Source organism: Osmerus mordax, chromosome 14, assembly GCF_038355195.1.
Source record: "Osmerus mordax isolate fOsmMor3 chromosome 14, fOsmMor3.pri, whole genome shotgun sequence".
In the NCBI taxonomy this organism is placed as follows: Eukaryota; Metazoa; Chordata; class Actinopteri; order Osmeriformes; family Osmeridae; genus Osmerus; species Osmerus mordax.
In genome coordinates this window covers 10698398-10721348 of record NC_090063.1, presented here as the reverse complement: position 1 = coordinate 10721348, position 22951 = coordinate 10698398, and the positions used below count along the sequence as shown (strand labels likewise).

The 22951-nt window shown below is 40.8% G+C and overlaps 87 non-coding genes across 87 annotated transcripts; all 87 read left to right on the top strand.

Annotated features, from left to right (window-relative positions):
- Positions 1–98: 98 nt before the first annotated feature.
- trnag-ccc (transfer RNA glycine (anticodon CCC)) lies at positions 99–169 on the top strand. The gene has a single exon. It is a non-coding gene; the product is annotated as a tRNA-Gly (tRNA).
- A 273-nt stretch (positions 170–442) lies between these two features.
- Positions 443–513, top strand: trnag-ccc (transfer RNA glycine (anticodon CCC)). Its single transcript has one exon. It is a non-coding gene; the product is annotated as a tRNA-Gly (tRNA).
- Positions 514–614: 101 nt separating this feature from the next.
- trnag-ccc (transfer RNA glycine (anticodon CCC)) lies at positions 615–685 on the top strand. Its single transcript has one exon. It is a non-coding gene; the product is annotated as a tRNA-Gly (tRNA).
- A 273-nt stretch (positions 686–958) lies between these two features.
- trnag-ccc (transfer RNA glycine (anticodon CCC)) lies at positions 959–1029 on the top strand. The gene has a single exon. It is a non-coding gene; the product is annotated as a tRNA-Gly (tRNA).
- A 101-nt stretch (positions 1030–1130) lies between these two features.
- trnag-ccc (transfer RNA glycine (anticodon CCC)) lies at positions 1131–1201 on the top strand. Its single transcript has one exon. It is a non-coding gene; the product is annotated as a tRNA-Gly (tRNA).
- Positions 1202–1473: 272 nt separating this feature from the next.
- Positions 1474–1544, top strand: trnag-ccc (transfer RNA glycine (anticodon CCC)). Its single transcript has one exon. It is a non-coding gene; the product is annotated as a tRNA-Gly (tRNA).
- Positions 1545–1645: 101 nt separating this feature from the next.
- trnag-ccc (transfer RNA glycine (anticodon CCC)) lies at positions 1646–1716 on the top strand. The gene has a single exon. It is a non-coding gene; the product is annotated as a tRNA-Gly (tRNA).
- A 101-nt stretch (positions 1717–1817) lies between these two features.
- trnag-ccc (transfer RNA glycine (anticodon CCC)) lies at positions 1818–1888 on the top strand. The gene has a single exon. It is a non-coding gene; the product is annotated as a tRNA-Gly (tRNA).
- A 445-nt stretch (positions 1889–2333) lies between these two features.
- On the top strand, positions 2334–2404 carry trnag-ccc (transfer RNA glycine (anticodon CCC)). Its single transcript has one exon. It is a non-coding gene; the product is annotated as a tRNA-Gly (tRNA).
- A 101-nt stretch (positions 2405–2505) lies between these two features.
- trnag-ccc (transfer RNA glycine (anticodon CCC)) lies at positions 2506–2576 on the top strand. Its single transcript has one exon. It is a non-coding gene; the product is annotated as a tRNA-Gly (tRNA).
- Positions 2577–2849: 273 nt separating this feature from the next.
- On the top strand, positions 2850–2920 carry trnag-ccc (transfer RNA glycine (anticodon CCC)). The gene has a single exon. It is a non-coding gene; the product is annotated as a tRNA-Gly (tRNA).
- A 445-nt stretch (positions 2921–3365) lies between these two features.
- Positions 3366–3436, top strand: trnag-ccc (transfer RNA glycine (anticodon CCC)). Its single transcript has one exon. It is a non-coding gene; the product is annotated as a tRNA-Gly (tRNA).
- Positions 3437–3537: 101 nt separating this feature from the next.
- Positions 3538–3608, top strand: trnag-ccc (transfer RNA glycine (anticodon CCC)). The gene has a single exon. It is a non-coding gene; the product is annotated as a tRNA-Gly (tRNA).
- A 101-nt stretch (positions 3609–3709) lies between these two features.
- Positions 3710–3780, top strand: trnag-ccc (transfer RNA glycine (anticodon CCC)). Its single transcript has one exon. It is a non-coding gene; the product is annotated as a tRNA-Gly (tRNA).
- A 445-nt stretch (positions 3781–4225) lies between these two features.
- trnag-ccc (transfer RNA glycine (anticodon CCC)) lies at positions 4226–4296 on the top strand. Its single transcript has one exon. It is a non-coding gene; the product is annotated as a tRNA-Gly (tRNA).
- A 101-nt stretch (positions 4297–4397) lies between these two features.
- Positions 4398–4468, top strand: trnag-ccc (transfer RNA glycine (anticodon CCC)). The gene has a single exon. It is a non-coding gene; the product is annotated as a tRNA-Gly (tRNA).
- Positions 4469–4741: 273 nt separating this feature from the next.
- On the top strand, positions 4742–4812 carry trnag-ccc (transfer RNA glycine (anticodon CCC)). Its single transcript has one exon. It is a non-coding gene; the product is annotated as a tRNA-Gly (tRNA).
- A 101-nt stretch (positions 4813–4913) lies between these two features.
- trnag-ccc (transfer RNA glycine (anticodon CCC)) lies at positions 4914–4984 on the top strand. Its single transcript has one exon. It is a non-coding gene; the product is annotated as a tRNA-Gly (tRNA).
- A 101-nt stretch (positions 4985–5085) lies between these two features.
- On the top strand, positions 5086–5156 carry trnag-ccc (transfer RNA glycine (anticodon CCC)). The gene has a single exon. It is a non-coding gene; the product is annotated as a tRNA-Gly (tRNA).
- A 101-nt stretch (positions 5157–5257) lies between these two features.
- Positions 5258–5328, top strand: trnag-ccc (transfer RNA glycine (anticodon CCC)). The gene has a single exon. It is a non-coding gene; the product is annotated as a tRNA-Gly (tRNA).
- Positions 5329–5429: 101 nt separating this feature from the next.
- trnag-ccc (transfer RNA glycine (anticodon CCC)) lies at positions 5430–5500 on the top strand. Its single transcript has one exon. It is a non-coding gene; the product is annotated as a tRNA-Gly (tRNA).
- Positions 5501–5773: 273 nt separating this feature from the next.
- trnag-ccc (transfer RNA glycine (anticodon CCC)) lies at positions 5774–5844 on the top strand. The gene has a single exon. It is a non-coding gene; the product is annotated as a tRNA-Gly (tRNA).
- Positions 5845–5945: 101 nt separating this feature from the next.
- trnag-ccc (transfer RNA glycine (anticodon CCC)) lies at positions 5946–6016 on the top strand. Its single transcript has one exon. It is a non-coding gene; the product is annotated as a tRNA-Gly (tRNA).
- Positions 6017–6117: 101 nt separating this feature from the next.
- On the top strand, positions 6118–6188 carry trnag-ccc (transfer RNA glycine (anticodon CCC)). Its single transcript has one exon. It is a non-coding gene; the product is annotated as a tRNA-Gly (tRNA).
- Positions 6189–6289: 101 nt separating this feature from the next.
- On the top strand, positions 6290–6360 carry trnag-ccc (transfer RNA glycine (anticodon CCC)). The gene has a single exon. It is a non-coding gene; the product is annotated as a tRNA-Gly (tRNA).
- A 101-nt stretch (positions 6361–6461) lies between these two features.
- trnag-ccc (transfer RNA glycine (anticodon CCC)) lies at positions 6462–6532 on the top strand. Its single transcript has one exon. It is a non-coding gene; the product is annotated as a tRNA-Gly (tRNA).
- A 101-nt stretch (positions 6533–6633) lies between these two features.
- On the top strand, positions 6634–6704 carry trnag-ccc (transfer RNA glycine (anticodon CCC)). The gene has a single exon. It is a non-coding gene; the product is annotated as a tRNA-Gly (tRNA).
- Positions 6705–7149: 445 nt separating this feature from the next.
- trnag-ccc (transfer RNA glycine (anticodon CCC)) lies at positions 7150–7220 on the top strand. Its single transcript has one exon. It is a non-coding gene; the product is annotated as a tRNA-Gly (tRNA).
- Positions 7221–7492: 272 nt separating this feature from the next.
- trnag-ccc (transfer RNA glycine (anticodon CCC)) lies at positions 7493–7563 on the top strand. The gene has a single exon. It is a non-coding gene; the product is annotated as a tRNA-Gly (tRNA).
- Positions 7564–7836: 273 nt separating this feature from the next.
- On the top strand, positions 7837–7907 carry trnag-ccc (transfer RNA glycine (anticodon CCC)). Its single transcript has one exon. It is a non-coding gene; the product is annotated as a tRNA-Gly (tRNA).
- A 101-nt stretch (positions 7908–8008) lies between these two features.
- trnag-ccc (transfer RNA glycine (anticodon CCC)) lies at positions 8009–8079 on the top strand. Its single transcript has one exon. It is a non-coding gene; the product is annotated as a tRNA-Gly (tRNA).
- Positions 8080–8180: 101 nt separating this feature from the next.
- trnag-ccc (transfer RNA glycine (anticodon CCC)) lies at positions 8181–8251 on the top strand. The gene has a single exon. It is a non-coding gene; the product is annotated as a tRNA-Gly (tRNA).
- A 617-nt stretch (positions 8252–8868) lies between these two features.
- Positions 8869–8939, top strand: trnag-ccc (transfer RNA glycine (anticodon CCC)). Its single transcript has one exon. It is a non-coding gene; the product is annotated as a tRNA-Gly (tRNA).
- A 961-nt stretch (positions 8940–9900) lies between these two features.
- trnag-ccc (transfer RNA glycine (anticodon CCC)) lies at positions 9901–9971 on the top strand. Its single transcript has one exon. It is a non-coding gene; the product is annotated as a tRNA-Gly (tRNA).
- Positions 9972–10416: 445 nt separating this feature from the next.
- Positions 10417–10487, top strand: trnag-ccc (transfer RNA glycine (anticodon CCC)). The gene has a single exon. It is a non-coding gene; the product is annotated as a tRNA-Gly (tRNA).
- Positions 10488–10588: 101 nt separating this feature from the next.
- Positions 10589–10659, top strand: trnag-ccc (transfer RNA glycine (anticodon CCC)). The gene has a single exon. It is a non-coding gene; the product is annotated as a tRNA-Gly (tRNA).
- A 101-nt stretch (positions 10660–10760) lies between these two features.
- trnag-ccc (transfer RNA glycine (anticodon CCC)) lies at positions 10761–10831 on the top strand. The gene has a single exon. It is a non-coding gene; the product is annotated as a tRNA-Gly (tRNA).
- Positions 10832–10932: 101 nt separating this feature from the next.
- On the top strand, positions 10933–11003 carry trnag-ccc (transfer RNA glycine (anticodon CCC)). Its single transcript has one exon. It is a non-coding gene; the product is annotated as a tRNA-Gly (tRNA).
- Positions 11004–11104: 101 nt separating this feature from the next.
- trnag-ccc (transfer RNA glycine (anticodon CCC)) lies at positions 11105–11175 on the top strand. The gene has a single exon. It is a non-coding gene; the product is annotated as a tRNA-Gly (tRNA).
- Positions 11176–11448: 273 nt separating this feature from the next.
- On the top strand, positions 11449–11519 carry trnag-ccc (transfer RNA glycine (anticodon CCC)). Its single transcript has one exon. It is a non-coding gene; the product is annotated as a tRNA-Gly (tRNA).
- A 101-nt stretch (positions 11520–11620) lies between these two features.
- Positions 11621–11691, top strand: trnag-ccc (transfer RNA glycine (anticodon CCC)). The gene has a single exon. It is a non-coding gene; the product is annotated as a tRNA-Gly (tRNA).
- A 273-nt stretch (positions 11692–11964) lies between these two features.
- trnag-ccc (transfer RNA glycine (anticodon CCC)) lies at positions 11965–12035 on the top strand. Its single transcript has one exon. It is a non-coding gene; the product is annotated as a tRNA-Gly (tRNA).
- Positions 12036–12136: 101 nt separating this feature from the next.
- trnag-ccc (transfer RNA glycine (anticodon CCC)) lies at positions 12137–12207 on the top strand. Its single transcript has one exon. It is a non-coding gene; the product is annotated as a tRNA-Gly (tRNA).
- A 101-nt stretch (positions 12208–12308) lies between these two features.
- Positions 12309–12379, top strand: trnag-ccc (transfer RNA glycine (anticodon CCC)). Its single transcript has one exon. It is a non-coding gene; the product is annotated as a tRNA-Gly (tRNA).
- A 273-nt stretch (positions 12380–12652) lies between these two features.
- trnag-ccc (transfer RNA glycine (anticodon CCC)) lies at positions 12653–12723 on the top strand. Its single transcript has one exon. It is a non-coding gene; the product is annotated as a tRNA-Gly (tRNA).
- A 273-nt stretch (positions 12724–12996) lies between these two features.
- On the top strand, positions 12997–13067 carry trnag-ccc (transfer RNA glycine (anticodon CCC)). The gene has a single exon. It is a non-coding gene; the product is annotated as a tRNA-Gly (tRNA).
- A 101-nt stretch (positions 13068–13168) lies between these two features.
- trnag-ccc (transfer RNA glycine (anticodon CCC)) lies at positions 13169–13239 on the top strand. Its single transcript has one exon. It is a non-coding gene; the product is annotated as a tRNA-Gly (tRNA).
- A 101-nt stretch (positions 13240–13340) lies between these two features.
- trnag-ccc (transfer RNA glycine (anticodon CCC)) lies at positions 13341–13411 on the top strand. The gene has a single exon. It is a non-coding gene; the product is annotated as a tRNA-Gly (tRNA).
- A 101-nt stretch (positions 13412–13512) lies between these two features.
- Positions 13513–13583, top strand: trnag-ccc (transfer RNA glycine (anticodon CCC)). The gene has a single exon. It is a non-coding gene; the product is annotated as a tRNA-Gly (tRNA).
- A 101-nt stretch (positions 13584–13684) lies between these two features.
- trnag-ccc (transfer RNA glycine (anticodon CCC)) lies at positions 13685–13755 on the top strand. Its single transcript has one exon. It is a non-coding gene; the product is annotated as a tRNA-Gly (tRNA).
- Positions 13756–14028: 273 nt separating this feature from the next.
- On the top strand, positions 14029–14099 carry trnag-ccc (transfer RNA glycine (anticodon CCC)). Its single transcript has one exon. It is a non-coding gene; the product is annotated as a tRNA-Gly (tRNA).
- A 273-nt stretch (positions 14100–14372) lies between these two features.
- Positions 14373–14443, top strand: trnag-ccc (transfer RNA glycine (anticodon CCC)). Its single transcript has one exon. It is a non-coding gene; the product is annotated as a tRNA-Gly (tRNA).
- Positions 14444–14544: 101 nt separating this feature from the next.
- trnag-ccc (transfer RNA glycine (anticodon CCC)) lies at positions 14545–14615 on the top strand. The gene has a single exon. It is a non-coding gene; the product is annotated as a tRNA-Gly (tRNA).
- A 101-nt stretch (positions 14616–14716) lies between these two features.
- Positions 14717–14787, top strand: trnag-ccc (transfer RNA glycine (anticodon CCC)). The gene has a single exon. It is a non-coding gene; the product is annotated as a tRNA-Gly (tRNA).
- A 101-nt stretch (positions 14788–14888) lies between these two features.
- On the top strand, positions 14889–14959 carry trnag-ccc (transfer RNA glycine (anticodon CCC)). Its single transcript has one exon. It is a non-coding gene; the product is annotated as a tRNA-Gly (tRNA).
- Positions 14960–15060: 101 nt separating this feature from the next.
- On the top strand, positions 15061–15131 carry trnag-ccc (transfer RNA glycine (anticodon CCC)). Its single transcript has one exon. It is a non-coding gene; the product is annotated as a tRNA-Gly (tRNA).
- A 101-nt stretch (positions 15132–15232) lies between these two features.
- trnag-ccc (transfer RNA glycine (anticodon CCC)) lies at positions 15233–15303 on the top strand. Its single transcript has one exon. It is a non-coding gene; the product is annotated as a tRNA-Gly (tRNA).
- A 273-nt stretch (positions 15304–15576) lies between these two features.
- trnag-ccc (transfer RNA glycine (anticodon CCC)) lies at positions 15577–15647 on the top strand. The gene has a single exon. It is a non-coding gene; the product is annotated as a tRNA-Gly (tRNA).
- A 101-nt stretch (positions 15648–15748) lies between these two features.
- Positions 15749–15819, top strand: trnag-ccc (transfer RNA glycine (anticodon CCC)). The gene has a single exon. It is a non-coding gene; the product is annotated as a tRNA-Gly (tRNA).
- Positions 15820–16091: 272 nt separating this feature from the next.
- Positions 16092–16162, top strand: trnag-ccc (transfer RNA glycine (anticodon CCC)). The gene has a single exon. It is a non-coding gene; the product is annotated as a tRNA-Gly (tRNA).
- Positions 16163–16263: 101 nt separating this feature from the next.
- Positions 16264–16334, top strand: trnag-ccc (transfer RNA glycine (anticodon CCC)). Its single transcript has one exon. It is a non-coding gene; the product is annotated as a tRNA-Gly (tRNA).
- Positions 16335–16435: 101 nt separating this feature from the next.
- Positions 16436–16506, top strand: trnag-ccc (transfer RNA glycine (anticodon CCC)). The gene has a single exon. It is a non-coding gene; the product is annotated as a tRNA-Gly (tRNA).
- A 445-nt stretch (positions 16507–16951) lies between these two features.
- On the top strand, positions 16952–17022 carry trnag-ccc (transfer RNA glycine (anticodon CCC)). The gene has a single exon. It is a non-coding gene; the product is annotated as a tRNA-Gly (tRNA).
- Positions 17023–17123: 101 nt separating this feature from the next.
- On the top strand, positions 17124–17194 carry trnag-ccc (transfer RNA glycine (anticodon CCC)). Its single transcript has one exon. It is a non-coding gene; the product is annotated as a tRNA-Gly (tRNA).
- Positions 17195–17467: 273 nt separating this feature from the next.
- On the top strand, positions 17468–17538 carry trnag-ccc (transfer RNA glycine (anticodon CCC)). The gene has a single exon. It is a non-coding gene; the product is annotated as a tRNA-Gly (tRNA).
- A 445-nt stretch (positions 17539–17983) lies between these two features.
- On the top strand, positions 17984–18054 carry trnag-ccc (transfer RNA glycine (anticodon CCC)). The gene has a single exon. It is a non-coding gene; the product is annotated as a tRNA-Gly (tRNA).
- Positions 18055–18155: 101 nt separating this feature from the next.
- trnag-ccc (transfer RNA glycine (anticodon CCC)) lies at positions 18156–18226 on the top strand. The gene has a single exon. It is a non-coding gene; the product is annotated as a tRNA-Gly (tRNA).
- Positions 18227–18327: 101 nt separating this feature from the next.
- Positions 18328–18398, top strand: trnag-ccc (transfer RNA glycine (anticodon CCC)). Its single transcript has one exon. It is a non-coding gene; the product is annotated as a tRNA-Gly (tRNA).
- A 101-nt stretch (positions 18399–18499) lies between these two features.
- On the top strand, positions 18500–18570 carry trnag-ccc (transfer RNA glycine (anticodon CCC)). Its single transcript has one exon. It is a non-coding gene; the product is annotated as a tRNA-Gly (tRNA).
- A 101-nt stretch (positions 18571–18671) lies between these two features.
- Positions 18672–18742, top strand: trnag-ccc (transfer RNA glycine (anticodon CCC)). Its single transcript has one exon. It is a non-coding gene; the product is annotated as a tRNA-Gly (tRNA).
- A 101-nt stretch (positions 18743–18843) lies between these two features.
- trnag-ccc (transfer RNA glycine (anticodon CCC)) lies at positions 18844–18914 on the top strand. The gene has a single exon. It is a non-coding gene; the product is annotated as a tRNA-Gly (tRNA).
- Positions 18915–19015: 101 nt separating this feature from the next.
- trnag-ccc (transfer RNA glycine (anticodon CCC)) lies at positions 19016–19086 on the top strand. Its single transcript has one exon. It is a non-coding gene; the product is annotated as a tRNA-Gly (tRNA).
- Positions 19087–19187: 101 nt separating this feature from the next.
- On the top strand, positions 19188–19258 carry trnag-ccc (transfer RNA glycine (anticodon CCC)). Its single transcript has one exon. It is a non-coding gene; the product is annotated as a tRNA-Gly (tRNA).
- Positions 19259–19531: 273 nt separating this feature from the next.
- Positions 19532–19602, top strand: trnag-ccc (transfer RNA glycine (anticodon CCC)). Its single transcript has one exon. It is a non-coding gene; the product is annotated as a tRNA-Gly (tRNA).
- Positions 19603–19703: 101 nt separating this feature from the next.
- trnag-ccc (transfer RNA glycine (anticodon CCC)) lies at positions 19704–19774 on the top strand. Its single transcript has one exon. It is a non-coding gene; the product is annotated as a tRNA-Gly (tRNA).
- Positions 19775–19874: 100 nt separating this feature from the next.
- trnag-ccc (transfer RNA glycine (anticodon CCC)) lies at positions 19875–19945 on the top strand. Its single transcript has one exon. It is a non-coding gene; the product is annotated as a tRNA-Gly (tRNA).
- Positions 19946–20218: 273 nt separating this feature from the next.
- On the top strand, positions 20219–20289 carry trnag-ccc (transfer RNA glycine (anticodon CCC)). Its single transcript has one exon. It is a non-coding gene; the product is annotated as a tRNA-Gly (tRNA).
- Positions 20290–20562: 273 nt separating this feature from the next.
- Positions 20563–20633, top strand: trnag-ccc (transfer RNA glycine (anticodon CCC)). Its single transcript has one exon. It is a non-coding gene; the product is annotated as a tRNA-Gly (tRNA).
- A 101-nt stretch (positions 20634–20734) lies between these two features.
- trnag-ccc (transfer RNA glycine (anticodon CCC)) lies at positions 20735–20805 on the top strand. The gene has a single exon. It is a non-coding gene; the product is annotated as a tRNA-Gly (tRNA).
- Positions 20806–20905: 100 nt separating this feature from the next.
- On the top strand, positions 20906–20976 carry trnag-ccc (transfer RNA glycine (anticodon CCC)). Its single transcript has one exon. It is a non-coding gene; the product is annotated as a tRNA-Gly (tRNA).
- Positions 20977–21077: 101 nt separating this feature from the next.
- On the top strand, positions 21078–21148 carry trnag-ccc (transfer RNA glycine (anticodon CCC)). The gene has a single exon. It is a non-coding gene; the product is annotated as a tRNA-Gly (tRNA).
- A 101-nt stretch (positions 21149–21249) lies between these two features.
- trnag-ccc (transfer RNA glycine (anticodon CCC)) lies at positions 21250–21320 on the top strand. The gene has a single exon. It is a non-coding gene; the product is annotated as a tRNA-Gly (tRNA).
- A 102-nt stretch (positions 21321–21422) lies between these two features.
- trnag-ccc (transfer RNA glycine (anticodon CCC)) lies at positions 21423–21493 on the top strand. Its single transcript has one exon. It is a non-coding gene; the product is annotated as a tRNA-Gly (tRNA).
- Positions 21494–21938: 445 nt separating this feature from the next.
- On the top strand, positions 21939–22009 carry trnag-ccc (transfer RNA glycine (anticodon CCC)). Its single transcript has one exon. It is a non-coding gene; the product is annotated as a tRNA-Gly (tRNA).
- A 101-nt stretch (positions 22010–22110) lies between these two features.
- On the top strand, positions 22111–22181 carry trnag-ccc (transfer RNA glycine (anticodon CCC)). The gene has a single exon. It is a non-coding gene; the product is annotated as a tRNA-Gly (tRNA).
- Positions 22182–22282: 101 nt separating this feature from the next.
- On the top strand, positions 22283–22353 carry trnag-ccc (transfer RNA glycine (anticodon CCC)). Its single transcript has one exon. It is a non-coding gene; the product is annotated as a tRNA-Gly (tRNA).
- A 445-nt stretch (positions 22354–22798) lies between these two features.
- Positions 22799–22869, top strand: trnag-ccc (transfer RNA glycine (anticodon CCC)). The gene has a single exon. It is a non-coding gene; the product is annotated as a tRNA-Gly (tRNA).
- The last annotated feature ends 82 nt before the right edge of the window (positions 22870–22951 follow it).

Below are 22951 nucleotides of genomic sequence, written 5' to 3'. Positions count from 1 at the left end.
TTATATAGTTGGAACCTGAATTTGTCAGGAATTTCATGTTGTGTGAAGTTTCTCTCCAATGAAGAGTCCTGAGATGCTTAATAATTCTCACATATAGAGCACCAGTAGTGTAGTGGTATCATACAAGATTCCCATTCTTGTGATCCGGGTTCGATTCCCGGCTGGTGCATCTTTATATATTTAGATGCTGAATTTGTCACAAGTTTCACGTTGTGTGAAGTTTCTCTCCAATGAAGAGTCCTGAGATGCTCAATAATTCTCACATAGAGAGCACCAGTAGTGTAGTGGTATCATACAAGATTCCCATTCTTGTGATCTGGGTTCGATTCCCGGCTGGCGCATCTTTATATATTTGGAACCTGAATTTGTCAGGAATTTCACATTGTGTGAAGTTTCTCTCCAATGAAGTGTCCTGAGCTGCTTAGTAATTCTCACGTACAGAGCACCAGTAGTGTAGTGGTATCATACAAGATTCCCATTCTTGTGATCTGGGTTCGATTCCCGGCTGGTGCATCTTTATATATTTGGATCCTGAATTTGTCACAAATATCTCGTTGTGTGAAGTTTCTCTCCAATGAAGAGTCCTGAGATGCTTAATAATTCTCACATACAGAGCACCAGTAGTGTAGTGGTATCATACAAGATTCCCATTCTTGTGATCTGGGTTCGATTCCCGGCTGGTGCATCTTTATATAGTTGGAACCTGAATTTGTCAGGAATTTCATGTCGTGTGAAGTTTATCTCCAATGAAGAGTCCTGAGATGCTTAATAATTCTCATATACAGAGCACCAGTAGTGTAGTGGTATCATACAAGATTCCCATTCTTGTGATCTGGGTTCGATTCCCGGCTGGCGCATCTTTATATATTTGGAACCTGAATTTGTCAGGAATTTCACATTGTGTGAAGTTTCTCTCCAATGAAGAGTCCTGAGCTGCTTAGTAATTCTCACGTACAGAGCACCAGTAGTGTAGTGGTATCATACAGGATTCCCATTCTTGTGATCTGGGTTCGATTCCCGGCTGGTGCATCTTTATATATTTGGATCCTGAATTTGTCACAAATATCTCGTTGTGTGAAGTTTCTCTCCAATGAAGAGTCCTGAGATGCTTAATAATTCTCACATACAGAGCACCAGTAGTGTAGTGGTATCATACAAGATTCCCATTCTTGTGATCCGGGTTCGATTCCCGGCTGGTGCATCTTTATATATTTACATGCTGAATTTGTCACAAGTTTAAGTTGTGTGAAGTTTCTCTCCAATGAAGAGTCCTGAGATGCTTAATAATTCTCACATACAGAGCACCAGTAGTGTAGTGGTATCATACAAGATTCCCATTCTTGTGATCTGGGTTCGATTCCCGGCTGGCGCATCTTTATATATTTGGAACCTGAATTTGTCACAAGTTTCACCTTGTGTGAAGTTTCTCTCCAATGAAGAGTCCTGAGATGCTTAATAATTCTCACATACAGAGCACCAGTAGTGTAGTGGTATCATACAAGATTCCCATTCTTGTGATCTGGGTTCAATTCCCGGCTGGTGCATCTTTATATATTTAGATGCTGACTTTGTCACAAGTTTCAGGTTGTGTGAAGTTTCTCTCCAATGAAGAGTCCTGAGCTGCTTACTAATTCTCACGTACAGAGCACCAGTAGTGTAGTGGTATCATACAAGATTCCCATTCTTGTGATCCGGGTTCGATTCCCGGCTGGTGCATCTTCATATATTTAGATGCTGAATTTGTCAGGAATTTCGCCTTGTGTGAAGTTTCTCTCCAATGAAGAGTCCTGAGCTGCTTGGTAATTCTCACATACAGAGCACCAGTAGTGTAGTGGTATCATACAAGATTCCCATTCTTGTGATCCGGGTTCGATTCCCGGCTGGTGCATCTGTATATATTTAGATGCTGAATTTGTCACAAGTTTCACGATGTGTGAAGTTTCTCTCCAATGAAAAGTCCTGAGCTACTGAATAATTTCCACATACAGAGCACCAGTAGTGTAGTGGTATCATACACGATTCCCATTCTTGTGATCTGGGTTCGATTCCTGGCTGGTGCATCATTATATATTTGGATCCTGAATTTGTCAGAAGTTTCACGTTGTGTGAAGTTTCTCTCCAATGAAGAGTCCTGAGATGCTTAATAATTGTCACGTACAGAGCACCAGTAGTGTAGTGGTATCATACAATATTCCCATTCTTGTGATCTGGGTTCGATTCCAGGCTGGTGCATCTTTATATATTTAGATGCTGAATTTGTCACAAGTTTCACGTTGTGTGAAGTTTCTCTCCAATGAAGAGTCCTGAGATGCTTAATAATTCTCACATACAGAGCACCAGTAGTGTAGTGGTATCATACAAGATTCCCATTCTTGTGATCTGGGTTCGATTCCCGGCTGGTGCATCTTTATGTAGTTGGAACCTGAATTTGTCAGGAATTTCATGTTGTGTGAAGTTTCTCTCCAATGAAGAGTCCTGAGCTGCTTGGTAATTCTCACATACAGAGCACCAGTAGTGTAGTGGTATCATACAAGATTCCCATTCTTGTGATCCGGGTTCGATTCCCGGCTGGTGCATCTGTATATATTTAGATGCTGAATTTGTCACAAGTTTCACGATGTGTGAAGTTTCTCTCCAATGAAAAGTCCTGAGCTACTGAATAATTGTCACGTACAGAGCACCAGTAGTGTAGTGGTATCATACAATATTCCCATTCTTGTGATCTGGGTTCGATTCCCGGCTGGTGCATCTTTATATATTTAGATGCTGAATTTGTCACAAGTTTCACGTTGTGTGAAGTTTCTCTCCAATGAAGAGTCCTGAGATGCTTAATAATTCTCACATAGAGAGCACCAGTAGTGTAGTGGTATCATACAAGATTCCCATTCTTGTGATCTGGGTTCGATTCCCGGCTGGTGCATCTTTATATAGTTGGAACCTGAATTTGTCAGGAATTTCATGTTGTGTGAAGTTTCTCTCCAATGAAGAGTCCTGAGATGCTTAATAATTCTCATATACAGAGCACCAGTAGTGTAGTGGTATCATACAAGATTCCCATTCTTGTGATCTGGGTTCGATTCCCGGCTGGCGCATCTTTATATATTTGGAACCTGAATTTGTCAGGAATTTCATGTTGTGTGAAGTTTCTCTCCAATGAAGAGTCCTGAGCTGCTTAGTAATTCTCACGTACAGAGCACCAGTAGTGTAGTGGTATCATACAAGATTCCCATTCTTGTGATCTGGGTTCGATTCCCGGCTGGCGCATCTTTATATATTTGGATCCTGAATTTGTCACAAATATCTCGTTGTGTGAAGTTTCTCTCCAATGAAGAGTCCTGAGATGCTTAATAATTCTCATATACAGAGCACCAGTAGTGTAGTGGTATCATACAAGATTCCCATTCTTGTGATCTGGGTTCGATTCCCGGCTGGTGCATCTTTATATAGTTGGAACCTGAATTTGTCAGGAATTTCATGTTGTGTGAAGTTTCTCTCCAATGAAGAGTCCTGAGATGCTTAATAATTCTCACATATGGAGCACCAGTAGTGTAGTGGTATCATACAAGATTCCCATTCTTGTGATCCGGGTTCGATTCCCGGCTGGTGCATCTTTATATATTTAGATGCTGAATTTGTCACAAGTTTCACGTTGTGTGAAGTTTCTCTCCAATGAAGAGTCCTGAGATGCTTAATAATTCTCACATAGAGAGCACCAGTAGTGTAGTGGTATCATACAAGATTCCCATTCTTGTGATCTGGGTTCGATTCCCGGCTGGTGCATCTTTATATAGTTGGAACCTGAATTTGTCAGGAATTTCATGTTGTGTGAAGTTTCTCTCCAATGAAGAGTCCTGAGATGCTTAATAATTCTCATTTACAGAGCACGAGTAGTGTAGTGGTATCATACAAGATTCCCATTCTTGTGATCTGGGTTCGATTCCCGGCTGGCGCATCTTTATATATTTGGAACCTGAATTTGTCAGGAATTTCATGTTGTGTGAAGTTTCTCTCCAATGAAGAGTCCTGAGATGCTTAATAATTCTCATATACAGAGCACCAGTAGTGTAGTGGTATCATACAAGATTCCCATTCTTGTGATCTGGGTTCGATTCCCGGCTGGCGCATCTTTATATATTTGGAACCTGAATTTGTCAGGAATTTCACATTGTGTGAAGTTTCTCTCCAATGAAGAGTCCTGAGCTGCTTAGTAATTCTCACATACAGAGCACCAGTAGTGTAGTGGTATCATACAAGATTCCCATTCTTGTGATCTGGGTTCGATTCCCGGCTGGTGCATCTTTATATAGTTGGAACCTGAATTTGTCAGGAATTTCATGTTGTGTGAAGTTTCTCTCCAATGAAGAGTCCTGAGATGCTTAATAATTCTCACATATAGAGCACCAGTAGTGTAGTGGTATCATACAAGATTCCCATTCTTGTGATCCGGGTTCGATTCCCGGCTGGTGCATCTTTATATATTTAGATGCTGAATTTGTCACAAGTTTCACGTTGTGTGAAGTTTCTCTCCAATGAAGAGTCCTGAGATGCTCAATAATTCTCACATAGAGAGCACCAGTAGTGTAGTGGTATCATACAAGATTCCCATTCTTGTGATCTGGGTTCGATTCCCGGCTGGCGCATCTTTATATATTTGGAACCTGAATTTGTCAGGAATTTCACATTGTGTGAAGTTTCTCTCCAATGAAGTGTCCTGAGCTGCTTAGTAATTCTCACGTACAGAGCACCAGTAGTGTAGTGGTATCATACAAGATTCCCATTCTTGTGATCTGGGTTCGATTCCCGGCTGGTGCATCTTTATATATTTGGATCCTGAATTTGTCACAAATATCTCGTTGTGTGAAGTTTCTCTCCAATGAAGAGTCCTGAGATGCTTAATAATTCTCACATACAGAGCACCAGTAGTGTAGTGGTATCATACAAGATTCCCATTCTTGTGATCTGGGTTCGATTCCCGGCTGGTGCATCTTTATATAGTTGGAACCGGAATTTGTCACAAGTTTCACCTTGTGTGAAGTTTCTCTCCAAAGAAGAGTCCTGAGATGCTTAATAATTCTCACATACAGAGCACCAGTAGTGTAGTGGTATCATACAAGATTCCCATTCTTGTGATCTGGGTTCGATTCCCGGCTGGTGCATCTTTATATAGTTGGAACCGGAATTTGTCAGGAATTTCATGTTGTGTGAAGTTTCTCTCCAATGAAGAGTCCTGAGATGCTTAATAATTCTCATATACAGAGCACCAGTAGTGTAGTGGTATCATACAAGATTCCCATTCTTGTGATCTGGGTTCGATTCCCGGCTGGTGCATCTTTATATATTTGGAACCTGAATTTGTCACAAGTTTCACCTTGTGTGAAGTTTCTCTCCAAAGAAGAGTCCTGAGATGCTTAATAATTCTCACATACAGAGCACCAGTAGTGTAGTGGTATCATACAAGATTCCCATTCTTGTGATCTGGGTTCGATTCCCGGCTGGTGCATCTTTATATAGTTGGAACCGGAATTTGTCAGGAATTTCATGTTGTGTGAAGTTTCTCTCCAATGAAGAGTCCTGAGATGCTTAATAATTCTCACATACAGAGCACAAGTAGTGTAGTGGTATCATACAAGATTCCCATTCTTGTGATCTGGGTTCGATTCCCGGCTGGCGCATCTTTATATATTTGGAACCTGAATTTGTCAGGAATTTCATGTTGTGTGAAGTTTCTCTCCAATGAAGAGTCCTGAGATGCTTAATAATTCTCACATACAGAGCACCAGTAGTGTAGTGGTATCATACAAGATTCCCATTCTTGTGATCTGGGTTCGATTCCCGGCTGGTGCATCTTTATATAGTTGGAACCTGAATTTGTCAGGAATTTCATGTCGTGTGAAGTTTCTCTCCAATGAAGAGTCCTGAGATGCTTAATAATTCTCATATACAGAGCACCAGTAGTGTAGTGGTATCATACAAGATTCCCATTCTTGTGATCCGGGTTCGATTCCCGGCTGGTGCATCTTTATATATTTAGATGCTGAATTTGTCACAAGTTTCACGTTGTGTGAAGTTTCTCTCCAATGAAGAGTCCTGAGATGCTTAATAATTCTCACATACAGAGCACCAGTAGTGTAGTGGTATCATACAAGATTCCCATTCTTGTGATCTGGGTTCGATTCCCGGCTGGTGCATCTTTATATATTTGGATCCTGAATTTGTCACAAATATCTCGTTGTGTGAAGTTTCTCTCCAATGAAGAGTCCTGAGATGCTTAATAATTCTCACATACAGAGCACCAGTAGTGTAGTGGTATCATACAAGATTCCCATTCTTGTGATCTGGGTTCGATTCCCGGCTGGTGCATCTTTATATAGTTGGAACCTGAATTTGTCAGGAATTTCATGTCGTGTGAAGTTTCTCTCCAATGAAGAGTCCTGAGATGCTTAATAATTCTCATATACAGAGCACCAGTAGTGTAGTGGTATCATACAAGATTCCCATTCTTGTGATCCGGGTTCGATTCCCGGCTGGTGCATCTTTATATATTTAGATGCTGAATTTGTCACAAGTTTCACGTTGTGTGAAGTTTCTCTCCAATGAAGAGTCCTGAGATGCTTAATAATTCTCACATACAGAGCACCAGTAGTGTAGTGGTATCATACAAGATTCCCATTCTTGTGATCTGGGTTCAATTCCCGGCTGGTGCATCTTTATATAGTTGGAACCTGAATTTGTCAGGAATTTCATGTTGTGTGAAGTTTATCTCCAATGAAGAGTCCTGAGATGCTTAATAATTCTCATATACAGAGCACCAGTAGTGTAGTGGTATCATACAAGATTCCCATTCTTGTGATCTGGGTTCGATTCCCGGCTGGCGCATCTTTATATATTTGGAACCTGAATTTGTCAGGAATTTCACATTGTGTGAAGTTTCTCTCCAATGAAGAGTCCTGAGCTGCTTAGTAATTCTCACGTACAGAGCACCAGTAGTGTAGTGGTATCATACAGGATTCCCATTCTTGTGATCTGGGTTAGATTCCCGGCTGGTGCATCTTTATATATTTGGATCCTGAATTTGTCACAAATATCTCGTTGTGTGAAGTTTCTCTCCAATGAAGAGTCCTGAGATGCTTAATAATTCTCACATACAGAGCACCAGTAGTGTAGTGGTATCATACAAGATTCCCATTCTTGTGATCCGGGTTCGATTCCCGGCTGGTGCATCTTTATATATTTACATGCTGAATTTGTCACAAGTTTAAGTTGTGTGAAGTTTCTCTCCAATGAAGAGTCCTGAGATGCTTAATAATTCTCACATACAGAGCACCAGTAGTGTAGTGGTATCATACAAGATTCCCATTCTTGTGATCTGGGTTCGATTCCCGGCTGGCGCATCTTTATATATTTGGAACCTGAATTAGTCACAAGTTTCACCTTGTGTGAAGTTTCTCTCCAATGAAGAGTCCTGAGATGCTTAATAATTCTCACATACAGAGCACCAGTAGTGTAGTGGTATCATACAAGATTCCCATTCTTGTGATCTGGGTTCAATTCCCGGCTGGTGCGTCTTTATATAGTTGGAACCTGAATTTGTCAGGAATTTCATGTTGTGTGAAGTTTCTCTCCAATGAAGAGTCCTGAGATGCTTAATAATTCTCATATACAGAGCACCAGTAGTGTAGTGGTATCATACAAGATTCCCATTCTTGTGATCTGGGTTCGATTCCCGGCTGGCGCATCTTTATATATTTGGAACCTGAATTTGTCAGGAATTTCACATTGTGTGAAGTTTCTCTCCAATGAAGAGTCCTGAGCTGCTTAGTAATTCTCACGTACAGAGCACCAGTAGTGTAGTGGTATCATACAAGATTCCCATTCTTGTGATCTGGGTTAGATTCCCGGCTGGTGCATCTTTATATATTTGGATCCTGAATTTGTCACAAATATCTCGTTGTGTGAAGTTTCTCTCCAATGAAGAGTCCTGAGATGCTTAATAATTCTCACATACAGAGCACCAGTAGTGTAGTGGTATCATACAAGATTCCCATTCTTGTGATCTGGGTTCGATTCCCGGCTGGTGCATCTTTATATAGTTGGAACCGGAATTTGTCACAAGTTTCACCTTGTGTGAAGTTTCTCTCCAAAGAAGAGTCCTGAGATGCTTAATAATTCTCACATACAGAGCACCAGTAGTGTAGTGGTATCATACAAGATTCCCATTCTTGTGATCTGGGTTCGATTCCCGGCTGGTGCATCTTTATATAGTTGGAACCGGAATTTGTCAGGAATTTCATGTTGTGTGAAGTTTCTCTCCAATGAAGAGTCCTGAGATGCTTAATAATTCTCACATACAGAGCACAAGTAGTGTAGTGGTATCATACAAGATTCCCATTCTTGTGATCTGGGTTCGATTCCCGGCTGGCGCATCTTTATATATTTGGAACCTGAATTTGTCAGGAATTTCATGTTGTGTGAAGTTTCTCTCCAATGAAGAGTCCTGAGATGCTTAATAATTCTCATATACAGAGCACCAGTAGTGTAGTGGTATCATACAAGATTCCCATTCTTGTGATCTGGGTTCGATTCCCGGCTGGCGCATCTTTATATATTTGGAACCTGAATTTGTCAGGAATTTCACATTGTGTGAAGTTTCTCTCCAATGAAGTGTCCTGAGCTGCTTAGTAATTCTCACGTACAGAGCACCAGTAGTGTAGTGGTATCATACAAGATTCCCATTCTTGTGATCTGTGTTCGATTCCCAGCTGGTGCATCTTTATATATTTGGATCCTGAATTTGTCAGGAATTTCACCTTGTGTGAAGTTTCTCTCCAATGAAGAGTCCTGAGATGCTTAGTAATTCTCACTTACAGAGCACCAGTAGTGTAGTGGTATCATACAAGATTCCCATTCTTGTGATCTGGGTTCGATTCCCGGCTGGTGCATCTTTATATATTTTGATGCTGAATTTGTCACAAGTTTCACCTTGTGTGAAGTTTCTCTCCAATGAAGAGTCCTGAGATGCTTAATAATTCTCACATACAGAGCACCAGTAGTGTAGTGGTATCATACAAGATTCCCATTCTTGTGATCTGGGTTCGATTCCTGGCTGGCGCATCTTTATATATTTGGATCCTGAATTTGTCACAAATTTCTCGTTGTGTGAAGTTTCTCTCCAATGTAGAGTCCTGAGATGCTTAATAATTCTCACGTACAGAGCACCAGTAGTGTAGTGGTATCATACAAGATTCCCATTCTTGTGATCTGGGTTCGATTCCTGGCTGGTGCATCTTTATATAGTTGGAACCGGAATTTGTCAGGAATTTCATGTTGTGTGAAGTTTCTCTCCAATGAAGAGTCCTGAGATGCTTGATAATTCTCACATACAGAGCACCAGTAGTGTAGTGGTATCATACAAAATTCCCATTCTTGTGATCTGGGTTCGATTCCCGGCTGGCGCATCTTTATATATTTGGATCCTGAATTTTTCACAAGTTTCACGTTGTGTGAAGTTTCTCTCCAATGAAGAGTCCTGAGATGCTTAATAATTCTCACGTACAGAGCACCAGTAGTGTAGTGGTATCATACAATATTCCCATTCTTGTGATCTGGGTTCAATTCCCGGCTGGTGCATCTTTATATAGTTGGAACCTGAATTTGTCAGGAATTTCATGTTGTGTGAAGTTTCTCTCCAATGAAGAGTCCTGAGATGCTTAATAATTCTCATATACAGAGCACCAGTAGTGTAGTGGTATCATACAAGATTCCCATTCTTGTGATCTGGGTTCGATTCCCGGCTGGCGCATCTTTATATATTTGGAACCTGAATTTGTCAGGAATTTCACATTGTGTGAAGTTTCTCTCCAATGAAGAGTCCTGAGCTGCTTAGTAATTCTCACGTACAGAGCACCAGTAGTGTAGTGGTATCATACAAGATTCCCATTCTTGTGATCTGGGTTCGATTCCCGGCTGGTGCATCTTTATATAGTTGGAACCTGAATTTGTCAGGAATTTCATGTTGTGTGAAGTTTCTCTCCAATGAAGAGTCCTGAGATGCTTAATAATTCTCATATACAGAGCACCAGTAGTGTAGTGGTATCATACAAGATTCCCATTCTTGTGATCTGGGTTCGATTCCCGGCTGGCGCATCTTTATATATTTGGAACCTGAATTTGTCAGGAATTTCATGTTGTGTGAAGTTTCTCTCCAATGAAGAGTCCTGAGATGCTTAATAATTCTCATATACAGAGCACCAGTAGTGTAGTGGTATCATACAAGATTCCCATTCTTGTGATCTGGGTTCGATTCCCGGCTGGCGCATCTTTATATATTTGGAACCTGAATTTGTCAGGAATTTCACATTGTGTGAAGTTTCTCTCCAATGAAGAGTCCTGAGCTGCTTAGTAATTCTCACGTACAGAGCACCAGTAGTGTAGTGGTATCATACAAGATTCCCATTCTTGTGATCTGGGTTCGATTCCCGGCTGGTGCATATTTATATATTTGGATCCTGAATTTGTCACAAATATCTCGTTGTGTGAAGTTTCTCTCCAATGAAGAGTCCTGAGATGCTTAATAATTCTCACATACAGAGCACCAGTAGTGTAGTGGTATCATACAAGATTCCCATTCTTGTGATCTGGGTTCGATTCCCGGCTGGTGCATCTTTATATATTTGGATCCTGAATTTGTCACAAATATCTCGTTGTGTGAAGTTTCTCTCCAATGAAGAGTCCTGAGATGCTTAATAATTCTCATATACAGAGCACCAGTAGTGTAGTGGTATCATACAAGATTCCCATTCTTGTGATCTGGGTTCGATTCCCGGCTGGTGCATCTTTATATAGTTGGAACCTGAATTTGTCAGGAATTTCATGTTGTGTGAAGTTTCTCTCCAATGAAGAGTCCTGAGATGCTTAATAATTCTCACATATGGAGCACCAGTAGTGTAGTGGTATCATACAAGATTCCCATTCTTGTGATCAGGGTTCGATTCCCGGCTGGTGCATCTTTATATATTTAGATGCTGAATTTGTCACAAGTTTCACGTTGTGTGAAGTTTCTCTCCAATGAAGAGTCCTGAGATGCTTAATAATTCTCACATAGAGAGCACCAGTAGTGTAGTGGTATCATACAAGATTCCCATTCTTGTGATCTGGGTTCGATTCCCGGCTGGTGCATCTTTATATAGTTGGAACCTGAATTTGTCAGGAATTTCATGTTGTGTGAAGTTTCTCTCCAATGAAGAGTCCTGAGATGCTTAATAATTCTCATATACAGAGCACGAGTAGTGTAGTGGTATCATACAAGATTCCCATTCTTGTGATCTGGGTTCGATTCCCGGCTGGCGCATCTTTATATATTTGGAACCTGAATTTGTCAGGAATTTCATGTTGTGTGAAGTTTCTCTCCAATGAAGAGTCCTGAGATGCTTAATAATTCTCATATACAGAGCACCAGTAGTGTAGTGGTATCATACAAGATTCCCATTCTTGTGATCTGGGTTCGATTCCCGGCTGGTGCATCTTTATATAGTTGGAACCTGAATTTGTCAGGAATTTCATGTTGTGTGAAGTTTCTCTCCAATGAAGAGTCCTGAGATGCTTAATAATTCTCACATATAGAGCACCAGTAGTGTAGTGGTATCATACAAGATTCCCATTCTTGTGATCCGGGTTCGATTCCCGGCTGGTGCATCTTTATATATTTAGATGCTGAATTTGTCACAAGTTTCACGTTGTGTGAAGTTTCTCTCCAATGAAGAGTCCTGAGATGCTCAATAATTCTCACATAGAGAGCACCAGTAGTGTAGTGGTATCATACAAGATTCCCATTCTTGTGATCTGGGTTCGATTCCCGGCTGGCGCATCTTTATATATTTGGAACCTGAATTTGTCAGGAATTTCACATTGTGTGAAGTTTCTCTCCAATGAAGTGTCCTGAGCTGCTTAGTAATTCTCACGTACAGAGCACCAGTAGTGTAGTGGTATCATACAAGATTCCCATTCTTGTGATCTGGGTTCGATTCCCGGCTGGTGCATCTTTATATATTTGGATCCTGAATTTGTCACAAATATCTCGTTGTGTGAAGTTTCTCTCCAATGAAGAGTCCTGAGATGCTTAATAATTCTCACATACAGAGCACCAGTAGTGTAGTGGTATCATACAAGATTCCCATTCTTGTGATCTGGGTTCGATTCCCGGCTGGTGCATCTTTATATAGTTGGAACCGGAATTTGTCACAAGTTTCACCTTGTGTGAAGTTTCTCTCCAAAGAAGAGTCCTGAGATGCTTAATAATTCTCACATACAGAGCACCAGTAGTGTAGTGGTATCATACAAGATTCCCATTCTTGTGATCTGGGTTCGATTCCCGGCTGGTGCATCTTTATATAGTTGGAACCGGAATTTGTCAGGAATTTCATGTTGTGTGAAGTTTCTCTCCAATGAAGAGTCCTGAGATGCTTAATAATTCTCATATACAGAGCACCAGTAGTGTAGTGGTATCATACAAGATTCCCATTCTTGTGATCTGGGTTCGATTCCCGGCTGGCGCATCTTTATATATTTGGAACCTGAATTTGTCACAAGTTTCACCTTGTGTGAAGTTTCTCTCCAAAGAAGAGTCCTGAGATGCTTAATAATTCTCACATACAGAGCACCAGTAGTGTAGTGGTATCATACAAGATTCCCATTCTTGTGATCTGGGTTCGATTCCCGGCTGGTGCATCTTTATATAGTTGGAACCGGAATTTGTCAGGAATTTCATGTTGTGTGAAGTTTCTCTCCAATGAAGAGTCCTGAGATGCTTAATAATTCTCACATACAGAGCACAAGTAGTGTAGTGGTATCATACAAGATTCCCATTCTTGTGATCTGGGTTCGATTCCCGGCTGGCGCATCTTTATATATTTGGAACCTGAATTTGTCAGGAATTTCATGTTGTGTGAAGTTTCTCTCCAATGAAGAGTCCTGAGATGCTTAATAATTCTCACATACAGAGCACCAGTAGTGTAGTGGTATCATACAAGATTCCCATTCTTGTGATCTGGGTTCGATTCCCGGCTGGTGCATCTTTATATAGTTGGAACCTGAATTTGTCAGGAATTTCATGTCGTGTGAAGTTTCTCTCCAATGAAGAGTCCTGAGATGCTTAATAATTCTCATATACAGAGCACCAGTAGTGTAGTGGTATCATACAAGATTCCCATTCTTGTGATCCGGGTTCGATTCCCGGCTGGTGCATCTTTATATATTTAGATGCTGAATTTGTCACAAGTTTCACGTTGTGTGAAGTTTCTCTCCAATGAAGAGTCCTGAGATGCTTAATAATTCTCACATACAGAGCACCAGTAGTGTAGTGGTATCATACAAGATTCCCATTCTTGTGATCTGGGTTCGATTCCCGGCTGGTGCATCTTTATATATTTGGATCCTGAATTTGTCACAAATATCTCGTTGTGTGAAGTTTCTCTCCAATGAAGAGTCCTGAGATGCTTAATAATTCTCACATACAGAGCACCAGTAGTGTAGTGGTATCATACAAGATTCCCATTCTTGTGATCTGGGTTCGATTCCCGGCTGGTGCATCTTTATATAGTTGGAACCTGAATTTGTCAGGAATTTCATGTCGTGTGAAGTTTCTCTCCAATGAAGAGTCCTGAGATGCTTAATAATTCTCATATACAGAGCACCAGTAGTGTAGTGGTATCATACAAGATTCCCATTCTTGTGATCCGGGTTCGATTCCCGGCTGGTGCATCTTTATATATTTAGATGCTGAATTTGTCACAAGTTTCACGTTGTGTGAAGTTTCTCTCCAATGAAGAGTCCTGAGATGCTTAATAATTCTCACATACAGAGCACCAGTAGTGTAGTGGTATCATACAAGATTCCCATTCTTGTGATCTGGGTTCGATTCCCGGCTGGCGCATCTTTATATATTTGGAACCTGAATTTGTCACAAGTTTCACCTTGTGTGAAGTTTCTCTCCAAAGAAGAGTCCTGAGATGCTTAATAATTCTCACATACAGAGCACCAGTAGTGTAGTGGTATCATACAAGATTCCCATTCTTGTGATCTGGGTTCGATTCCCGGCTGGTGCATCTTTATATAGTTGGAACCGGAATTTGTCAGGAATTTCATGTTGTGTGAAGTTTCTCTCCAATGAAGAGTCCTGAGATGCTTAATAATTCTCACATACAGAGCACAAGTAGTGTAGTGGTATCATACAAGATTCCCATTCTTGTGATCTGGGTTCGATTCCCGGCTGGCGCATCTTTATATATTTGGAACCTGAATTTGTCAGGAATTTCATGTTGTGTGAAGTTTCTCTCCAATGAAGAGTCCTGAGATGCTTAATAATTCTCACATACAGAGCACCAGTAGTGTAGTGGTATCATACAAGATTCCCATTCTTGTGATCTGGGTTCGATTCCCGGCTGGTGCATCTTTATATAGTTGGAACCTGAATTTGTCAGGAATTTCATGTCGTGTGAAGTTTCTCTCCAATGAAGAGTCCTGAGATGCTTAATAATTCTCATATACAGAGCACCAGTAGTGTAGTGGTATCATACAAGATTCCCATTCTTGTGATCCGGGTTCGATTCCCGGCTGGTGCATCTTTATATATTTAGATGCTGAATTTGTCACAAGTTTCACGTTGTGTGAAGTTTCTCTCCAATGAAGAGTCCTGAGATGCTTAATAATTCTCACATACAGAGCACCAGTAGTGTAGTGGTATCATACAAGATTCCCATTCTTGTGATCTGGGTTCGATTCCCGGCTGGTGCATCTTTATATATTTGGATCCTGAATTTGTCACAAATATCTCGTTGTGTGAAGTTTCTCTCCAATGAAGAGTCCTGAGATGCTTAATAATTCTCACATACAGAGCACCAGTAGTGTAGTGGTATCATACAAGATTCCCATTCTTGTGATCTGGGTTCGATTCCCGGCTGGTGCATCTTTATATAGTTGGAACCTGAATTTGTCAGGAATTTCATGTCGTGTGAAGTTTCTCTCCAATGAAGAGTCCTGAGATGCTTAATAATTCTCATATACAGAGCACCAGTAGTGTAGTGGTATCATACAAGATTCCCATTCTTGTGATCCGGGTTCGATTCCCGGCTGGTGCATCTTTATATATTTAGATGCTGAATTTGTCACAAGTTTCACGTTGTGTGAAGTTTCTCTCCAATGAAGAGTCCTGAGATGCTTAATAATTCTCACATACAGAGCACCAGTAGTGTAGTGGTATCATACAAGATTCCCATTCTTGTGATCTGGGTTCAATTCCCGGCTGGTGCATCTTTATATAGTTGGAACCTGAATTTGTCAGGAATTTCATGTTGTGTGAAGTTTATCTCCAATGAAGAGTCCTGAGATGCTTAATAATTCTCATATACAGAGCACCAGTAGTGTAGTGGTATCATACAAGATTCCCATTCTTGTGATCTGGGTTCGATTCCCGGCTGGCGCATCTTTATATATTTGGAACCTGAATTTGTCAGGAATTTCACATTGTGTGAAGTTTCTCTCCAATGAAGAGTCCTGAGCTGCTTAGTAATTCTCACGTACAGAGCACCAGTAGTGTAGTGGTATCATACAGGATTCCCATTCTTGTGATCTGGGTTCGATTCCCGGCTGGTGCATCTTTATATATTTGGATCCTGAATTTGTCACAAATATCTCGTTGTGTGAAGTTTCTCTCCAATGAAGAGTCCTGAGATGCTTAATAATTCTCACATACAGAGCACCAGTAGTGTAGTGGTATCATACAAGATTCCCATTCTTGTGATCCGGGTTCGATTCCCGGCTGGTGCATCTTTATATATTTACATGCTGAATTTGTCACAAGTTTAAGTTGTGTGAAGTTTCTCTCCAATGAAGAGTCCTGAGATGCTTAATAATTCTCACATACAGAGCACCAGTAGTGTAGTGGTATCATACAAGATTCCCATTCTTGTGATCTGGGTTCGATTCCCGGCTGGCGCATCTTTATATATTTGGAACCTGAATTTGTCACAAGTTTCACCTTGTGTGAAGTTTCTCTCCAATGAAGAGTCCTGAGATGCTTAATAATTCTCACATACAGAGCACCAGTAGTGTAGTGGTATCATACAAGATTCCCATTCTTGTGATCTGGGTTCAATTCCCGGCTGGTGCATCTTTATATATTTAGATGCTGACTTTGTCACAAGTTTCAGGTTGTGTGAAGTTTCTCTCCAATGAAGAGTCCTGAGCTGCTTACTAATTCTCACGTACAGAGCACCAGTAGTGTAGTGGTATCATACAAGATTCCCATTCTTGTGATCCGGGTTCGATTCCCGGCTGGTGCATCTTCATATATTTAGATGCTGAATTTGTCAGGAATTTCGCCTTGTGTGAAGTTTCTCTCCAATGAAGAGTCCTGAGCTGCTTGGTAATTCTCACATACAGAGCACCAGTAGTGTAGTGGTATCATACAAGATTCCCATTCTTGTGATCCGGGTTCGATTCCCGGCTGGTGCATCTGTATATATTTAGATGCTGAATTTGTCACAAGTTTCACGATGTGTGAAGTTTCTCTCCAATGAAAAGTCCTGAGCTACTGAATAATTTCCACATACAGAGCACCAGTAGTGTAGTGGTATCATACACGATTCCCATTCTTGTGATCTGGGTTCGATTCCTGGCTGGTGCATCATTATATATTTGGATCCTGAATTTGTCAGAAGTTTCACGTTGTGTGAAGTTTCTCTCCAATGAAGAGTCCTGAGATGCTTAATAATTGTCACGTACAGAGCACCAGTAGTGTAGTGGTATCATACAATATTCCCATTCTTGTGATCTGGGTTCGATTCCAGGCTGGTGCATCTTTATATATTTAGATGCTGAATTTGTCACAAGTTTCACGTTGTGTGAAGTTTCTCTCCAATGAATAGTCCTGAGATGCTTAATAATTCTCACATACAGAGCACCAGTAGTGTAGTGGTATCATACAAGATTCCCATTCTTGTGATCTGGGTTCGATTCCCGGCTGGTGCATCTTTATGTAGTTGGAACCTGAATTTGTCAGGAATTTCATGTTGTGTGAAGTTTCTCTCCAATGAAGAGTCCTGAGCTGCTTGGTAATTCTCACATACAGAGCACCAGTAGTGTAGTGGTATCATACAAGATTCCCATTCTTGTGATCCGGGTTCGATTCCCGGCTGGTGCATCTGTATATATTTAGATGCTGAATTTGTCACAAGTTTCACGATGTGTGAAGTTTCTCTCCAATGAAAAGTCCTGAGCTACTGAATAATTGTCACGTACAGAGCACCAGTAGTGTAGTGGTATCATACAATATTCCCATTCTTGTGATCTGGGTTCGATTCCCGGCTGGTGCATCTTTATATATTTAGATGCTGAATTTGTCACAAGTTTCACGTTGTGTGAAGTTTCTCTCCAATGAAGAGTCCTGAGATGCTTAATAATTCTCACATAGAGAGCACCAGTAGTGTAGTGGTATCATACAAGATTCCCATTCTTGTGATCTGGGTTCGATTCCCGGCTGGTGCATCTTTATATAGTTGGAACCTGAATTTGTCAGGAATTTCATGTTGTGTGAAGTTTCTCTCCAATGAAGAGTCCTGAGATGCTTAATAATTCTCATATACAGAGCACCAGTAGTGTAGTGGTATCATACAAGATTCCCATTCTTGTGATCTGGGTTCGATTCCCGGCTGGCGCATCTTTATATATTTGGAACCTGAATTTGTCAGGAATTTCATGTTGTGTGAAGTTTCTCTCCAATGAAGAGTCCTGAGATGCTTAATAATTCTCATATACAGAGCACCAGTAGTGTAGTGGTATCATACAAGATTCCCATTCTTGTGATCTGGGTTCGATTCCCGGCTGGCGCATCTTTATATATTTGGAACCTGAATTTGTCAGGAATTTCACATTGTGTGAAGTTTCTCTCCAATGAAGAGTCCTGAGCTGCTTAGTAATTCTCACGTACAGAGCACCAGTAGTGTAGTGGTATCATACAAGATTCCCATTCTTGTGATCTGGGTTCGATTCCCGGCTGGTGCATCTTTATATATTTGGATCCTGAATTTGTCACAAATATCTCGTTGTGTGAAGTTTATCTCCAATGAAGAGTCCTGAGATGCTTAATAATTCTCACATACAGAGCACCAGTAGTGTAGTGGTATCATACAAGATTCCCATTCTTGTGATCTGGGTTCGATTCCCGGCTGGTGCATCTTTATATAGTAAGAACCTGAATTTGTCAGGAATTTCATGTTGTGTGAAGTTTCTCTCCAATGAAGAGTCCTGAGATGCTTAATAATTCTCATATACAGAGCACCAGTAGTGTAGTGGTATCATACAAGATTCCCATTCTTGTGATCTGGGTTCGATTCCCGGCTGGTGCATCTTTATATAGTTGGAACCTGAATTTGTCAGGAATTTCATGTCGTGTGAAGTTTCTCTCCAATGAAGAGTCCTGAGATGCTTAATAATTCTCATATACAGAGCACCAGTAGTGTAGTGGTATCACACAAGATTCCCATTCTTGTGATCCGGGTTCGATTCCCGGCTGGTGCATCTTTATATATTTAGATGCTGAATTTGTCACAAGTTTCTCGTTGTGTGAAGTTTCTCTCCAATGAAGAGTCCTGAGATGCTTAATAATTCTCACATACAGAGCATCAGTAGTGTAGTGGTATCATACAAGATTCCCATTCTTGTGATCTGGGTTCGATTCCCGGCTGGTGCATCTTTATATATTTGGATCCTGAATTTGTCACAAATATCTCGTTGTGTGAAGTTTCTCTCCAATGAAGAGTCCTGAGATGCTTAATAATTCTCACATACAGAGCACCAGTAGTGTAGTGGTATCATACAAGATTCCCATTCTTGTGATCTGGGTTCGATTCCCGGCTGGTGCATCTTTATATAGTTGGAACCTGAATTTGTCAGGAATTTCATGTAGTGTGAAGTTTCTCTCCAATGAAGAGTCCTGAGATGCTTAATAATTCTCATATACAGAGCACCAGTAGTGTAGTGGTATCATACAAGATTCCCATTCTTGTGATCTGGGTTCGATTCCCGGCTGGTGCATCTTTATATAGTTGGAACCTGAATTTGTCAGGAATTTCATGTTGTGTGAAGTTTCTCTCCAATGAAGAGTCCTGAGATGCTTAATAATTCTCACATACAGAGCACCAGTAGTGTAGTGGTATCATACAAGATTCCCATTCTTGTGATCTGGGTTCAATTCCCGGCTGGTGCATCTTTATATAGTTGGAACCTGAATTTGTCAGGAATTTCATGTTGTGTGAAGTTTCTCTCCAATGAAGAGTCCTGAGATGCTTAATAATTCTCATATACAGAGCACCAGTAGTGTAGTGGTATCATACAAGATTCCCATTCTTGTGATCTGGGTTCGATTCCCGGCTGGCGCATCTTTATATATTTGGAACCTGAATTTGTCAGGAATTTCACATTGTGTGAAGTTTCTCTCCAATGAAGAGTCCTGAGCTGCTTAGTAATTCTCACGTACAGAGCACCAGTAGTGTAGTGGTATCATACAAGATTCCCATTCTTGTGATCTGGGTTAGATTCCCGGCTGGTGCATCTTTATATATTTGGATCCTGAATTTGTCACAAATATCTCGTTGTGTGAAGTTTCTCTCCAATGAAGAGTCCTGAGATGCTTAATAATTCTCACATACAGAGCACCAGTAGTGTAGTGGTATCATACAAGATTCCCATTCTTGTGATCCGGGTTCGATTCCCGGCTGGTGCATCTTTATATATTTACATGCTGAATTTGTCACAAGTTTAAGTTGTGTGAAGTTTCTCTCCAATGAAGAGTCCTGAGATGCTTAATAATTCTCACATACAGAGCACCAGTAGTGTAGTGGTATCATACAAGATTCCCATTCTTGTGATCTGGGTTCGATTCCCAGCTGGCGCATCTTTATATATTTGGAACCTGAATTTGTCACAAGTTTCACCTTGTGTGAAGTTTCTCTCCAATGAAGAGTCCTGAGATGCTTAATAATTCTCATATACAGAGCACCAGTAGTGTAGTGGTATCATACAAGATTCCCATTCTTGTGATCTGGGTTCGATTCCCGGCTGGCGCATCTTTATATATTTGGAACCTGAATTTGTCAGGAATTTCACATTGTGTGAAGTTTCTCTCCAATGAAGAGTCCTGAGCTGCTTAGTAATTCTCACGTACAGAGCACCAGTAGTGTAGTGGTATCATACAAGATTCCCATTCTTGTGATCTGGGTTAGATTCCCGGCTGGTGCATCTTTATATATTTGGATCCTGAATTTGTCACAAATATCTCGTTGTGTGAAGTTTCTCTCCAATGAAGAGTCCTGAGATGCTTAATAATTCTCACATACAGAGCACCAGTAGTGTAGTGGTATCATACAAGATTCCCATTCTTGTGATCTGGGTTCGATTCCCGGCTGGCGCATCTTTATATATTTGGAACCTGAATTTGTCACAAGTTTCACCTTGTGTGAAGTTTCTCTCCAAAGAAGAGTCCTGAGATGCTTAATAATTCTCACATACAGAGCACCAGTAGTGTAGTGGTATCATACAAGATTCCCATTCTTGTGATCTGGGTTCGATTCCCGGCTGGTGCATCTTTATATAGTTGGAACCGGAATTTGTCAGGAATTTCATGTTGTGTGAAGTTTCTCTCCAATGAAGAGTCCTGAGATGCTTAATAATTCTCACATACAGAGCACAAGTAGTGTAGTGGTATCATACAAGATTCCCATTCTTGTGATCCGGGTTCGATTCCCGGCTGGTGCATCTTTATATATTTAGATGCTGAATTTGTCACAAGTGTAAGTTGTGTGAAGTTTCTCTCCAATGAAGAGTCCTGAGATGCTTAATAATTCTCACATACAGAGCACCAGTAGTGTAGTGGTATCATACAAGATTCCCATTCTTGTGATCTGGGTTCGATTCCCGGCTGGTGCATCTTTATATATTTGCATCCTGAATTTGTCAGGAATTTCACCTTGCGTGAAGTTTCTCTCCAATGAAGAGTCCTGAGCTGCTTAGTAATTCTCACATACAGAGCACCAGTAGTGTAGTGGTATCATACAAGATTCCCATTCTTGTGATCTGGGTTCGATTCCCGGCTGGTGCATCTTTATATATTTGGATCCCGAATTTGTCACAAGTTTCACATTGTGTGAAGTTTCTCTCCAATGAAAAGTCCTGAGCTGCTGAATAATTCCCACATACGGAGCACCAGTAGTGTAGTGGTATCATACAAGATTCCCATTCTTGTGATCCGGGTTTGATTCCCGGCTGGTGCAATCTTTATATATTTAGATGCTGAATTTGTCACAAGTTTCACCTTGTGTGAAGTTTCTCTCCAAAGAAGAGTCCTGAGATGCTTAATAATTCTCACATACAGAGCACCAGTAGTGTAGTGGTATCATACAAGATTCCCATTCTTGTGATCTGGGTTCGATTCCCGGCTGGTGCATCTTTATATAGTTGGAACCGGAATTTGTCAGGAATTTCATGTTGTGTGAAGTTTCTCTCCAATGAAGAGTCCTGAGATGCTTAATAATTCTCACATACAGAGCACAAGTAGTGTAGTGGTATCATACAAGATTCCCATTCTTGTGATCTGGGTTCGATTCCCGGCTGGCGCATCTTTATATATTTGGAACCTGAATTTGTCAGGAATTTCATGTTGTGTGAAGTTTCTCTCCAATGAAGAGTCCTGAGATGCTTAATAATTCTCATATACAGAGCACCAGTAGTGTAGTGGTATCATACAAGATTCCCATTCTTGTGATCTGGGTTCGATTCCCGGCTGGCGCATCTTTATATATTTGGAACCTGAATTTGTCAGGAATTTCACATTGTGTGAAGTTTCTCTCCAATGAAGTGTCCTGAGCTGCTTAGTAATTCTCACGTACAGAGCACCAGTAGTGTAGTGGTATCATACAAGATTCCCATTCTTGTGATCTGGGTTCGATTCCCGGCTGGTGCATCTTTATATATTTGGATCCTGAATTTGTCACAAATATCTCGTTGTGTGAAGTTTCTCTCCAATGAAGAGTCCTGAGATGCTTAATAATTCTCACATACAGAGCACCAGTAGTGTAGTGGTATCATACAAGATTCCCATTCTTGTGATCTGGGTTCGATTCCCGGCTGGTGCATCTTTATATAGTTGGAACCGGAATTTGTCACAAGTTTCACCTTGTGTGAAGTTTCTCTCCAAAGAAGAGTCCTGAGATGCTTAATAATTCTCACATACAGAGCACCAGTAGTGTAGTGGTATCATACAAGATTCCCATTCTTGTGATCTGGGTTCGATTCCCGGCTGGTGCATCTTTATATAGTTGGAACCGGAATTTGTCAGGAATTTCATGTTGTGTGAAGTTTCTCTCCAATGAAGAGTCCTGAGATGCTTAATAATTCTCACATACAGAGCACAAGTAGTGTAGTGGTATCATACAAGATTCCCATTCTTGTGATCTGGGTTCGATTCCCGGCTGGCGCATCTTTATATATTTGGAACCTGAATTTGTCAGGAATTTCATGTTGTGTGAAGTTTCTCTCCAATGAAGAGTCCTGAGATGCTTAATAATTCTCATATACAGAGCACCAGTAGTGTAGTGGTATCATACAAGATTCCCATTCTTGTGATCTGGGTTCGATTCCCGGCTGGCGCATCTTTATATATTTGGAACCTGAATTTGTCAGGAATTTCACATTGTGTGAAGTTTCTCTCCAATGAAGAGTCCTGAGCTGCTTAGTAATTCTCACGTACAGAGCACCAGTAGTGTAGTGGTATCATACAAGATTCCCATTCTTGTGATCTGGGTTAGATTCCCGGCTGGTGCATCTTTATATATTTGGATCCTGAATTTGTCACAAATATCTCGTTGTGTGAAGTTTCTCTCCAATGAAGAGTCCTGAGATGCTT